Here is a 13,811-nt window from a genome sequence, read left to right on the forward strand (position 1 = left end):
GAAGAGAGAGGAGCAGATGTAGGAAGTAGCTGAGTCAAGTTAACAGTGAAGCACCTTAGCAGATCCATGAATACCTACAGCTGAGGTCCTTACAGCCTCTTTATCCAGAACAGCCTCCAGCGTAGGCTCCTCATGAAGTCTGGATCTTGAATTTTTCTTGCTCCTGTACATATGTATCATTACTTGTTGCTCTTCTTACTCCTACCCTCATCCTCCACCCTCTCTTCCATTACTAGACTTAACTCAGCCAAAGTAGAATGAAACTTCACTGCTTACTACCCCTAGTTACTGCCTACCTCTGCTAGATCAGTCTCCCTAAAATGTCCCTTCTAATAGTCTTCATTGGTCTCATAATTAACTATAAAGAAACAGTCCAACCACTTAGCCTGACATCCAGTATCCACCAAGATCTGGTCCTAACTCTACTTTTCTGACTGTCTCTCAATCCAAGTCTAGAGCTATTCTGCGCTCAAGCCCATCAGGTCTCCCAGATACACCAGTTACTTCTTACTTCCTAGTTTCCTTTGTTCTTGTTTCCCATTTGCCATGTGCCTAGAGCCCCCATCCTTATTTTCACACTCTCCCAGGCTGAGATGAGTTTATGCCTGCACCAGCAGGTTGTGTGTGGTTGTACATATGTAGGAATGCACAAGCACACATGTGTGGCTATGAATGTGTATAAATACATAAGGGTGAATAAACTCCTGGTGGTCAGTGTTGACAGCACAACATCACACAAGAAGTTTCCTTTTGTAGCTGGTTCTGACACCACCACTCCCTTACAAATCCCCCAGCTCCTGCTCAACTTGGATAAGAATATGAGAAACTCTGAACTAGAGATCCTCATAAGTGACCTGTACTTGACAACATTGAATATGGAGAGATGAATAGCAGTTTTTTTAATCCAAAAAGGATTTTGGAAAATTTTAACAGCAGATGGAAACTGTGCAGGTGTTGGATGAAGGAGTGGGTAATGGAGAAGGAATGGAGATCCTTAAGACCAGACAACGTGAGGTGCTTTCTATTCCCTTACGGTTATACTGTGATGGTTAATTTTATGTATCAACTTGACTGGGTCACAGAGTGCCCAGACATTTGGCCAAGCATTATTCTGGGTGTGTCTTTGAGGGTATTTCTGGATGAGATGAATGTTTGAATTGATAGATTGAGTAAAGCAGATTGCTCTTCCTAATGTGGGTGGGCCTTACCTAATCAACTGAAGGTCTGAATAGAATAAAAAGGCTAAATAAGAGAGAACGCCCAGTTTATTACAAAAAAAAAAAAAAAGAAGGAGAGGGAGAACTCTGCCCTGCCTGAGTGCTTGAGCTGGGACATCAGTCTCTTCCTGCATTCAGAGTTGAACTGAAACATTGACTTTTCTTAGGAAGCCTTCTGGCTTTCAGACAGGAGCTACATGTTGGCTCTCCTGGGTCTCCAGATTGCCAACTGCAGATCTTGGGACTTGTCAGCCTCCATAATCAGATGAGCCAATTCCTTATCATAAACCTCTTTATCTATTGATAGAGAAATAGATTTATACGTATCTTACAGATACTAGAATAATGACAACACTAAACCATGTAGGTATATGTATTAGCCAGTTAGGATTCCAATTGGAATATTGGTTCCATTTCTCTGGAGAACCCTGGATAATACATATACATACATGGTTTTGGTGTTGTCATTGTTCTAGTACATGTAAGATCAGGGTTACAGATGGCTATTGTGTTATCTTCACTCAATAATAATGCCCAACTCTGACCCCATTCCTGACTTTCTTAAAGATCCCTGGGAAAGAGAACTGGCACAGTTTATAAATTCTAGAATCACATAACCTAACAAGAGTAGAATTTCTTTGCATGTATGTTTAATTTCTAAGTTGACTTACAAATTGGTATGGTGGTAATCACAGCATAAAATGTAGATACCCTTCAGCTTAAAAGCAGATGTTTATCCAATAGTCCTGGGACCAATTATTTGTGTGGCTGATTACAGAGACCTGATGAGCTGGTGAGGTCTGGTGTTATCATGTCTCTTTTTATTCTCGTTGAGATTGTCCTTTTGAACTTAGTTCCTGCATCTGGTTTCCTCAGACCAATTTGGAAAAATTAAGTTGAAAACTCAATGTTTTTTGTTTTTAAAAAATTTTTTAACGTCTTTATTGGAGTGTAACTGCTTTACAATGGTGTGTTAGTTTCTGCTCTATAACAAAGTGAATCAGCTATACACATACACACGTTCCCATATCTCTTCCCTCTTGCACCTCCCTCCCTCCCACCCTCCCTATCCCACCCCTCTAGGTGGTTTCAAAGCACCGAGCTGATCTCCCTGTGCTATGCGACTGCTTCCCACTAACTATCTATTTTACATTTAGTAGTGTATATATGTCCATGCCACTCTCTCACTTTGTCACAGCTTACCCTTCCCCCTTTCCATATCCTCAAGTCCATTCTCTAGTTGGTCTGTGTCTTTATTCCTATCTTACCCCTAGGTTCTTCATGACCTTTTTTTTTTTTCCTTAGATTCCATATATATGTGTTAGCATATGGTATTTGTTTTTCTCCTTCTGACTTACTTCACTCTGTATGACAGACTCTAGGTCCACCAACCTCACTACAAATAACTCAATTTCGTTTCTTTATATGGCTGAGTAATATTCCATTGTATATATGTGCCACATCTTCTTTATCCATTCATCCGATGATGGACACTTAGGTTGCTTCCATCTCCTGGCTATTGTAAATAGAGCTGCAATGAACATTTTGGTACATGACTCTTTTTGAATTATTTTTTTCTCAGGGTATATGCCCAGTAGTGGGATTGCTGGGTCGTATGGTAGTTCTATTTGTAGTTTTTTAAGGAACGTCCATACTGTTCTCCATAGTGGCTGTATCAGTTTACATTCCCACCAGCAGTGCAAGAGTGTTCCCTTTTCTCCACACCCTCTCCAGCATTTATTGTTTCTAGATTTTTTGATGATGGCCATTCTGACTGGTGTGAGATGATATCTCATTGTAGTTTTGATTTGCATTTCTCTACTGATTAATGATGTTGAGCATTCTTTCATGTGTTTGTTAGCAATCTGTATATCTTCTTTGGAGAAGTGTCTATTTAGGTCTTCTGCCCACTTTTGGATTGGTTTGTTTGTTTTTTTGTTATTGAGCTGCATGAGCTGCTTGTCAATGTTCACTAAGGCTGCCAATCACTGACTAATGAAATACATTCAATCCTGGAGTGAAGCTTACAAATTCCAACTATCTGAAGCTCTGTACAATGACCCTGAGGCAATCTGACTCTTTCAATAAAGGATAGCCTTATGTTTCCTTTAAAAAACAAAGATTATATGGATATTCTATAACTAGGTCACTGAGTAAGGGTGACTTGCCATCTGATATACCTTGATAAGAGATGTAGCAAATGGCTCTGCTTGGTGTTTTCTTTTTTTTTTTTTTTTTTTTTTGGCTGTGTTGTGTCTTCGTTGCTACACACAGGCTTTCTCTAGATGCGACGAGCAGGGGCTACTCTTCATTGCGGTGCACGTGCTTCTCATTGAGATGGCTTCCCTTGTTGCACAGCATGGGCTCTAGGCATGCAGGCTTCAGTGGTTGTGGCACGGGGGCTCAGTAGTTGGTGCTCGCGGGCTCTGGAGCACAGGCTCAGTAGTTGTGGTGCACAGGCTTTGTTGCTCAGCGGCATGTGGGATCTTCCCAGACCAGGTACGAACCCATGTCCCCTGCACTGGCCGGTGGCTTCTTGACCACTGCACCACCAGGGAAGTCCCTCGGTGTTTTATGAATTGCCTGCAATTGTAATTCTCACAGAGAGGCCGGTGACAGTTTCCTGTAGTAAGAATTTCAGGGCGCTGACTTGCCCACAGTTGTATCTCACCGGGATGAGTAGCACAGGACTCTGGCCCTGTGTTCTTCATGTCCTCTACTTAGCTAGTCAAACCCAAGCTGACCAATTGCAGCATCCATCTCTCATCCCCCATTGTAGACTGCCCTCCAAAGATTCAGGCTTCTGAAAGAAATCCAGATCCTCTTCTCCCTGCTCTTTGTTAACAACCCCAAATTCTGCCCTGGTCTCACATCTAGTCTTCCCCAGCCCTCCCAGCATTACAACCATATGGCTGCTCCCAACCTGATGCGCTTAGAAAAAGTGAAAGATTAAAGACCAGACTGTGCGAAGCTTGATGAATGAGTAATTTGAAGTGTTTGTTTCCACGATTCAGTTTTTTTTTCCACTGAAAAGCCAGAAACTTCCAAGACTCAGTGTCAGAAAATAAAGGGAGGGGGCAAGAAAAACTGTCTGTACCTCCTGAAACATCTATGAAATTTACTCATACAAATTCCCGGCAGTCTGACCACACAAACAACTACTTAGATTTATAGTTCTACCTCTCAAAATTGGACAATTTGCTTCAAGGACAAGAGTCAGCTAGACAGAACATTTGAAGATGAAAGAAAAGATCCTAGTGTATGTCAATGATTAAATTGTGTCAATGCAGCATTTTTCGGTTGCAAAAATAAAATCAGCTCAAGTGTATATATAAACAATATAATATATTTCAATCACAGTGGAAAAAATATTATATAAATTCTGATTTTATGCTAACTTACATGCGTTTGTATAAACTGCCCTTATTAAATTCTTGCCTCCTTATTTCTAGCCAGCCACTGAGTTTTGATACTTTGCTTTCTTTTGAATTCCCACTGTCATTAATTATCATCTCTGCAGCCATCATTTAATACCTAGATCATTGCTGTAATTCAGCCTCTCGTCCTTTCTAACTCTAATGTCATTGGTACAACACTGGTTGAGTTTCTTAAATATCCATTTTATATTACTCTTCAACTAAAATAATTCCAATGGCCTCATATAACTCTATGAACTAATGTCAATTTTTCTATCTTATTACCAAACTTCTCCAATGTTGTACTTCATATTAATTTCCAGTGTATACCTTCCCTCTACTCAGGACAGTTTGAAGGATGGCTAGGAGTTAGGAGAAGGGAGAAGAAAGGGACTCTAGAGGACAGAGGTGTAAGTGAAAATAATATGGATGGTTGAGAAGCTGAGTATGATTAGAATGTTGAATTCAAGTTGGGAGGGGGTTTCTTGAGGGAGGGAGCGAGAGTGACAGAAGATAAAGCTGGTAAGGTCAGCAAGAATTAAATCAATATTGGCATGATAGAGTGTTTGCATTGTATTATGAAGTCACTGGGAACAGCATGGAAGAATTCTAGGACCCTGTGAACTTTAGAAAGATAACTCGTGAGTTTTGTTGAGAACAGCTTAAAGGCAGAAAGATTAGTTTAGAGACAGATGGAAGGGAAAAAGAAGGACAGAACATCCTACATTCATTCCTCATTCATTCATTGAGGAATGAAGGTAGGATAAAGAGAGGGAGGGCCATAAACTCACCAAGGATATAAACTCACCTTCTTAGCTCTTAGCCCTTAGCCTCGTGTTAGTTAGCACTTCATACATATTTGCTAAACAGAATGGACATTATATAGAGCCCCTCTGACTACTCCAGACTTTGTCCTCTTTTTCCTAATTTTCTAGTTTCACCACAGGATATTAGAATACACAATATTTTGCACTGTGTTGTTCATTATTGGTTCACAAGTCTAAGGTGTCATAGTCAATAATGAACAAAAAACCATGGGATCACGAAGTCATACTGACTTAGGTTCAAATGTTGAGTTCCATCCCTTAAGAACTTTGCAAACTTGGGTTAAGTTATTTATAACTGGCTCCCAGTCTCTTCATTTCAAAATTGGAGATAATGATGGCTGCCCTGCCTTAAAGGGTTGTTAAAGTGATTCAAAGTGATTGGATAAATGCACCGCACGGAGCTTGGTACATGACACTCACTAATGTTTTTCTTGATCTCTTCTTCTACCTCTTTGCCTTCTGTCCCCAGTTAGGTGGCTATTTTATTCAATAACGAGTATTGTGCCTTGGAATACTTTGATTTTTTTTTTTTTTTTGGTCATAACAGTGAAAATAACAGAGCCTGAGAGGTTTGTAATCTGGAGTGATTTCAGACCAGATTTCTAGTCTGCTTCTCTTGCTAATTACCCAGGTTCCTTTAAATCACTCTATACTGACTTAATTAGGAGGCCCTGCCTATGATAGAAAACATCTCTGCCTTGGGAAAACTGCAACAGAGTCAGGGAGAAATTGTTCCCACAGCAAGCAGGTACGGGGGATAGTTAATTTCTAAGCCACTGACTTCCAGGCTAAAATATACTTTCTACATGTTGACCTCATAGCCTCTCTCTCTCCTAACCATTTTCCTCCAGTAAAACATTGTGAAATCAACACAGAAATGAGATGAGAATTACAGCTGCAATAGCTGAGGTTTATGCACACTTACTTGGTATTGTTCTAAGATCTTCATGTGTAATTTCTGATCTAATCTCAAAGCAACCTTGATTTTACAGCAGAGGAAACAGGCACAGAGAAGTTACCTTGCTGAAGGTCACATGTCTAGTAAGTGGTGAAACTAGGATTTGAGCCCAGGCATTCTGGGTCCAGAGCCTTCTGCTTCAACATTGTAATCATCTCCCTCTTGGCCATTCCAGCACCATGAATCAGCTTTGTTTCATTGGAATTTGGGGAATACTTTGAAATACTGAATTATTATTATTGGAAGTAATAAACTGAATTATTATTATTATAGTAAATATTTGATCTTATGGCTTATTTTGAAAGGCAAATAAGAAAAAGAGTTTCTAGACGTTGTAATTTTTTCTCTTATCTTTATTACCCTCTGGGACCACATAATGGCATTCCCTGATTGATTCCAATTTAAGTAATACAGTTGTATTAAGTAACTGTTATGAAATGAGAGAGACACGTGGAGGAATTAGTACCTGGTAAGTGTGATGCTCAAATGACTTTAATGATAAATCAAAATTATTTAATAAGTAAATTCTCTCTCAAAAATCAGACAACCATTCAAATACCTTCTATTATCCTCTGGTTACCCATGACACTTTCACCCTTTGCCATCTGTCCTCTACGTCTTCTCTTCCCCACCATCAAAACTTACTTGTCTACCGTTTCCATAAGGCTTTATGAGATTAGTGAATATGCTAGGTGATTTTAGGCTACAGTGTTCCTGAATGTCAACACCTCAAAGTGCCCTGATCACTCCCACTCTGTATCCCAACTAATTTGTATTTTAAAAAGGAACTTCTGGAAACATACTCCTTTTATCCTAAATGAAGAACTCTATTGAGGCTGGTGGAGCTGCTATTTGGGTGCATCTGGGTTTCAATTTAAAGCTCCAAATTAGGTCAGTTTAAATAGCATTCAGAGACCTAGCAACCCAATTATCCTTTCCCTGGGGAGAAGGGTGTGTCCTCCAGGTGGGAGGTGCTATGTCCTTTGCAGACACTAACAGAAGAGTGTAAGGCAGCCAAGTCATTCAGGACAATTACTTTGTATTTTCAGAGGTGATGCCACTGTGCTCCTGGCCTGTGCCTGCGCGTATTTCCTCTGTGACCTGGGCCTGGCAGTCTCTTTGTTCACAAGAGAGGTCTCCTTTAACTGCGTCTCCGGCTGTGTCAATCCCTGAATCTGAACATAACAGGGAGAGTGGCACTCAGAGTGAAGGCAATATTTCCTCAGAATCGTAGAGGTCCTATTAATCTCTCTCTCAGAGTTGGCATAGAGAATCAGGATGAATTAGAAATGCTGTCCTGTGGGAGGTGGTATAATGGAAAGGGCCTGCCTGAGGGGTGGAGTCCTGCACGTGGGTTCTTACCCTAATAAAAAGTGTCTTTTATCCTTGGGACACTCACATAGCTTTTTCTCTGTCAAAGGACCTCAACGCTTCCTTTAAACTCCAAGACTCAGTGCTTCTCAGTGTTCCATTTTTACTCTGTTTGCAGGGTCTATGTGCCAGACTCCTGGAGTTCACTCTTGTCTCCACCACTGATTAACTGTGTGATCTTGGGCAATTCTTTTTCATGTCTCTGAGACGTCACCTCTTTACTGAAAAATGGAATTGCACCAGTACCGATTCCAGGAGATTCCAGTGGATTAAATGAGTTAATCTATGAGTTAATCTGGCATACGGCAGGAGCTATATAAGGATATAAGAGCTATTATTAATATCATTGTTATCATCATCATAGAGTGTCAATTGGCTGGTAGTAAATGCCTGAATTGTGAGGCAGTGTTAGGGCTCTTCAGGAAAGAGGGTTCCTAGGGGGTGCATTTGTATGCGCCAAACAGAGTTTTCTCCTCCATGGTATCAGATTCTGATTTTTGACTTCCACTGCAAGTAAGCACAAGTTTTAGGCTAAGCCAATTCATGCAGAAGGCCCCAGCTGAGCACGAAATATAAACCGAATAGACAAGCTGGATAGAAGGATACAACAGATGGGTTAATAGAAGTGAAAATCAATTGTGTTTATACCTAATACCCTGCCAGTGCTTTGTCAGTTTTGTAGGAGATGTTGTAGAATCTTCCCTTCTTTGCTTCCTTCACTTTCTGAGTTACAGCATCTGCACTGGTTTAAATCTTTTTAGGGTTGTTTTCTTCTGGGACCTGCATGGGACTTGTTCTCCTCTCAGCTTCCATCTGGATCCTTATGTCCTTTCTTCACAGTTTCATCAAACCTCTTAATTCATCAACAAATCAGTTAATGCCCAGGACAGTAGTTGAAGGCTCCCTACGTAGTCTGCACTATTGCTACATAAATGGAGCTAAGCCTATAAACTCTAGGTGAGAGCATCGTTCAGTGATGAATAATGACGATTACCTTGAAGAAACTAGGATTACTAAATTGACTATGAAGAAATCTGGCATTAAAAAAAAATCTAAATTCTTCTCTATAAAATGCTTTGTAAACTAGAATATTCTATAGAAATTAAGGTATCATGGTAGTTAATTTTGCTATGTAAATCTAGTGTTAAGTCCACTGGGCATCCGAAAACAATGGTCATTTTTTAACTGCTAGAGGAAGAGAAGACACTGCTATGTCCTTGAAGGAGGGATTTTGATAGAATTGCAAACCGGTTTGCTCACTTAGTCATTCCATCCGGCCAAATTGTCATATGCTAATTCTCTTTAGCCATATTACAGACTGGGACAGAACCCTGTACATAACCTTGCAAACTAGAGAGAGTTATCCTAATCCTTATTATTACTTTCCTCTTCATATTAGCAGGAACTGAGTCCTATTGGAATAAGCAAATCTGGAAAATGTTTTCTGTATGATCAGTAATACCTACATATATAAAATTCCACGTATATATCCGAATAAGGAAAAAACAAGCTTACTGTATATCTTTAAAAGAAAATCAAATCTGAGAGCTTAAGTTACCAGTATATTTTAGTCAAGACAACTATTTTTACAAAGAGAAATATTTTAATTTTTCATTTGGATCCATCAAAAATATTCATCACAGGGCTTCCCTGGAGGCACAGTGGTTGAGAGTCCGCCTGCCGATGCAGGGGACACCGGTTCGTGCCCCGGTCCAGGAGGATCCCACATGCCGCGGAGCGGCTGGGTCCGTGAGCCATGGCCGCTGAGCCTGTGCTCCGCAACGGGAGAGGTCACAACAGTGAGAGAGCCGCGTAAGGCAAAAAAAAAAAATCAGCACAAAATTCTAATTTATTAAAATAAAAATTTGAAATAGTTTTTAATGCTGATAACCTAGTTGGGTTAGGTTTGATGGAATAAAGTGATAAACCAGCTTTTCTGATCGAATCAGCAGTAAATATTTGTTAATTACTGCCTGGATTTTACTTTATCAGGCCAAGGAGCAGATGGGATTCAGATTTCTAATACAGAATGTCACTGCAGTCGTGCTGCTCCTTTTCCAGATGCTTTCCCTGGGGGAGTTTGGACTGTTACGACTGCACTTTAGAAGAGCCTGGTTACTGTTTCCATGAATAAGATAAAATGGTGTTTATCCTCTGTGGATCAATACCATCTTGTTTGAACTTATTGAGTCATTTAGAGACACATAAGGTAATGAAAACCATTGTGCAATAGTACCCAGCGTACTACCCATACTGCTCAGGTTTCTGTAGGATGACAGTATTTTAAAAGATAGTTATTGAAACAGATTTTTCATGTCAACTGGCTGTGTGATGAAATGAACATACACTGTGACAGGGTGTCCTGTGGGTTTCAGTGAAAAAATTCTTTTTTTAGAATAAAAGAGAATGATAAGTTGTCTTATTTTCTGAATAAATGCAACGGGGTTTCACTTTGTGACTCATCAAAAAACTTCATTGTTTACATACAGTTTTTCACTTAAATGGTAGTAGCATTGTTTTGACAAAGAGGAGCTAATAGGTAAGTTTGGAAAGTTTTAGGAAAATTTTCTGGAGCTTTTTACCAACAGGGAAACGGAAAGGGAAGAGAGTTTTGCTGAATTCCTCCTGTGTACCAGGGACTGTGCTTAACTATTTTGCTTTATCATCTCATTTAATCTTTACTAAATTCTGCAGGACAGATTTTGCCCCCATTTTACCTTTAAGGAATCTGAGATTTAGGGAAGCTGAATATCATGCCCAGGGTCACAAACCTAGGGTGTTTGTGAACAATCAGTCCAACCCAGCTCTGTCAGGAGAACAGTCCAGTGTCCTGTCTGTAATTAATTTGGAAAGTCTCTAAGATAGGCATGGTCCTGTTTGACGAAAGATGGTTAGACTCTAAGGTACCTAAGAGGTTTTCAATCGTGATGATTTCAATAGTGATGGTTTCAGTCAATTCTGGTTGTTATAAATGCTTGACACGGGCTATAAAAATGATTTGTTCTGTCTTAAGCTGTAGTCTGAGGAATACCATTTCTGAGAGATGTTAATAAATGTTAATGAAAGATGATCTGTTGTAAATTAAGCTTAGGAAACAGAACATTGCGTACTCTCCTGGATATTCAAGATGAATGAATGTATTTACAACAGAGTAAATCTCCAGTCATTGTGAGGACGGTCTCATGGTTCTGTGCTTGGGCTCTGGAGTCAGACCACTTGGCTGGGGAACTTGGCTCTGCCACCTCCTAACTGGGTGATGTTCAGCCCATTAGGTAACTTACTTGTGCCTCAGTTTTCTCATTTTGAAAAATGTTATAATAGTATCTACCTTATATGACTCTTCTAAGAATAACTTGAGATAAACGCATGGAAAGTGCTTAGAAGTGCACTTGGCAATATGCTTAATAAATGTCTGTTATTATTATTACTCAAAATACTCATGTAGTAACAAGACCTGCTTTAACTTGTCCAACCACCATTTCCTCAATTTACTTGACAATAGAATCCCTCTTTTTGAGCCACGTATATTAATGTCCATTGAATACAGTGTAGGAAATGCTATATTTGAAAAGATACAAAAGCAATTTGGTATTAGCCCACTTGGAAATAATAACCAAATATTCAGTGATTTCATATCCACTATGTCATTTTATGTTTGCCCATAACAACTAATTTTCTTTTTTCTTGACAACTATCTTTCTCCTTCCCTTACACTTGATAAAGAATAAATTGAAACAGTAAAATATGAGAAGTGTCTCAAATGGGCAGTATCAATACTATCCCAGAAAATCTTGCCCTTAAAAATGAACCTGTAAGTCATTTGTCTATTACCTGTATTTAGCAGGGGAAGGCCTCAATGCTTTGACAAGTTAGTGATTTCACTTTTATTTCCAGACCTATGCTCCTACTGTATGCATCTCAGCACATACTAATAAAAAAGAATGTTTCAGACCAGACCACCACATCTTTGATGATCTTAAATTGTATACAACTAGAGTTAAATTTGCCAATGCACGTTTTGCAGAACACTAATCCTGTAAAATGCACAAATGATGGTGTATTAGTCATCTTCTTGGAGATACACAATACACATCTTAGAAGTCCCATGGTAAAGAAACTTGTTTGGGAACCCATTCTCCTTGGAACTTACTTTGGTAATCATAGAACAAAACTATTTCAATCAGAGTATTTAAGAGATTTCTGGGAGGAATGGGATATTCCTGGTAAGTGCCCTGATTGATTTCTTTTTGTAGGTAAAATACCATCATAGTCTGATTGTGAATCATCTTGTTGGAGTGAACAAAAATATCATGTGAAATATGTCCACTGCAGCACAGTTGCCCAAACCATCCTGAAAGGAAAAGATCTAATAATTAGCCATCTCAAGATTGAGATTTAATATAATCAAACCAATCATTGTCCATGACTGTGTGTGTGTGTGTGTGTGTGTGTGTGTGTGTGTGTGTGTGTTTATGTGTGTTTTTGGTGGTGGTGCAGGATAAAGGAGGAGAGAAAAGAAGATAATTGAATATATGAAGTCTAAAGTATGGTAGAAATTATGACCTATACATAGAACTCAGAATCTGTCAGTGATGTTAATACTATTTCTCTTGTTAATTATACTTTTACGTTTCCTGGGATCTGAGGACCTGGACAGACAGTCAACCACAACTCTCCCAGCTGTCTGGCTATTGCTAAATACATTTCTCAGAAACATTAGCCTTACTCTTATACCCAAAGTGATAGATCTACATTTTTTTTTACCCTCAGAAATTGATAAAATCAAGGAGCAAAAACAGCTGCCATCACATTTTGAGATTATATGATCATTCTAATTTTCTTTTGTTTTCAGGTGGCTTCATTAGTATAAAAACAAACTAGAAAAATCTCTGAATTCAGCTCTATAGTGGAAGAGGGTAAAAACTGTTTTCACTGCATTCCCACTGATCCAAACCGCACAGTTTCACAGAGTTGAAATAGAAAAAACAAAACACATGGACAATACCTGAGTGATTTCAGAGATCCCCACCCGGAAAAGGTTTCCTTGATTATGGCGAATTCAGCGTGTCACTCTGGGTATGCTCTAATCATCATATCAAACTCCAAAGGTTCAGTGGCTTTAGGTTTGGTTTACAATTCCTGGGAGTTAAACTTTAACTCACCCTGTCTCTTGCATCCATGCAGCCCTTTGACCAGATAATTGGGTCAGTACAACCCAAGCAGAATCTACAAAACTACTGTTGTCATTTGTTTACCATATTAAAATGAATTTTGCATTAAGAATCATTAATGTGAATATTATTTTGATGCTGTTTTAAGTGATATATATTTTAAAAAATAGAACTCACTGCAATTTGGGTAACTAAGCTTTTCTTTATATTGGCTCCCTTGTTTTCTGCTACGCCAAAATGATATTATCCTTAACGGTAATTTAGGAGAATGTGTCCTTTTTTTCCCCTCCACACTTCCTATGTCACTGTATTACATGGAATAAAGTGTGGAGTTTTAGGTCAAGTATGTAGATAAATGCAGGCTTACCAAAATAAAACACAAAAAGCATTTATATAACCAAATAAATAGTGTCAGATCAGGTTGAGGAAAGCACGCTTCTTTTTATACAGGCTGCTCATTCAGATTTTAAGAGGGAGCCATAATAATCAGCCATGTACTGAGGTTATATGAGAGCCAAAGCTATTGTTCATTACTTGTTCATTTCCTATTCTTGAAGAATAGGAAAATGTTATTTCCAAAGAGATAAACTCTACGTTCTCAGTTCTCTGAGAAGAGCTCCAGTCTATAGAGGAACTTTCTAAGGGTCATAAAGCCCACTTAAAAAAAAAAAAAAAAACTAAAGCTCTCCTAATTTTGAGCAAATTGTAAGGGTTTATAAAGTACAGGCCCCTGCACTAAAATTAGAGGGCACACTTGGCTTCAGTTCTATTAAGAGGAGTCTGATTTTCTAGGAACCAACTATTAACAGAAGTACTTGTTCATTCTGTGCTTTTTTTTGGTTTGTTTGTTT

General features: G+C 39.0%; 1 protein-coding gene across 1 annotated transcript in view; it reads right to left on the minus strand.

Annotated features, from left to right (window-relative positions):
* A1CF (APOBEC1 complementation factor) overlaps positions 1–12,810 on the minus strand; it is a 78,518-nt gene extending 65,708 nt beyond the window's left edge. Inside the window, exon 1 of the mRNA XM_059053999.2 lies at positions 12,795–12,810. The gene's annotated coding sequence lies outside the window, so the exon portion shown is untranslated. The remainder of the gene's footprint in view (positions 1–12,794) is intronic.
* Between the last annotated feature and the right edge of the window lie 1,001 nt (positions 12,811–13,811).

The sequence above is a fragment of the Kogia breviceps genome, chromosome 2, assembly GCF_026419965.1.
Source record: "Kogia breviceps isolate mKogBre1 chromosome 2, mKogBre1 haplotype 1, whole genome shotgun sequence".
NCBI classification, from domain to species: Eukaryota; Metazoa; Chordata; class Mammalia; order Artiodactyla; family Physeteridae; genus Kogia; species Kogia breviceps.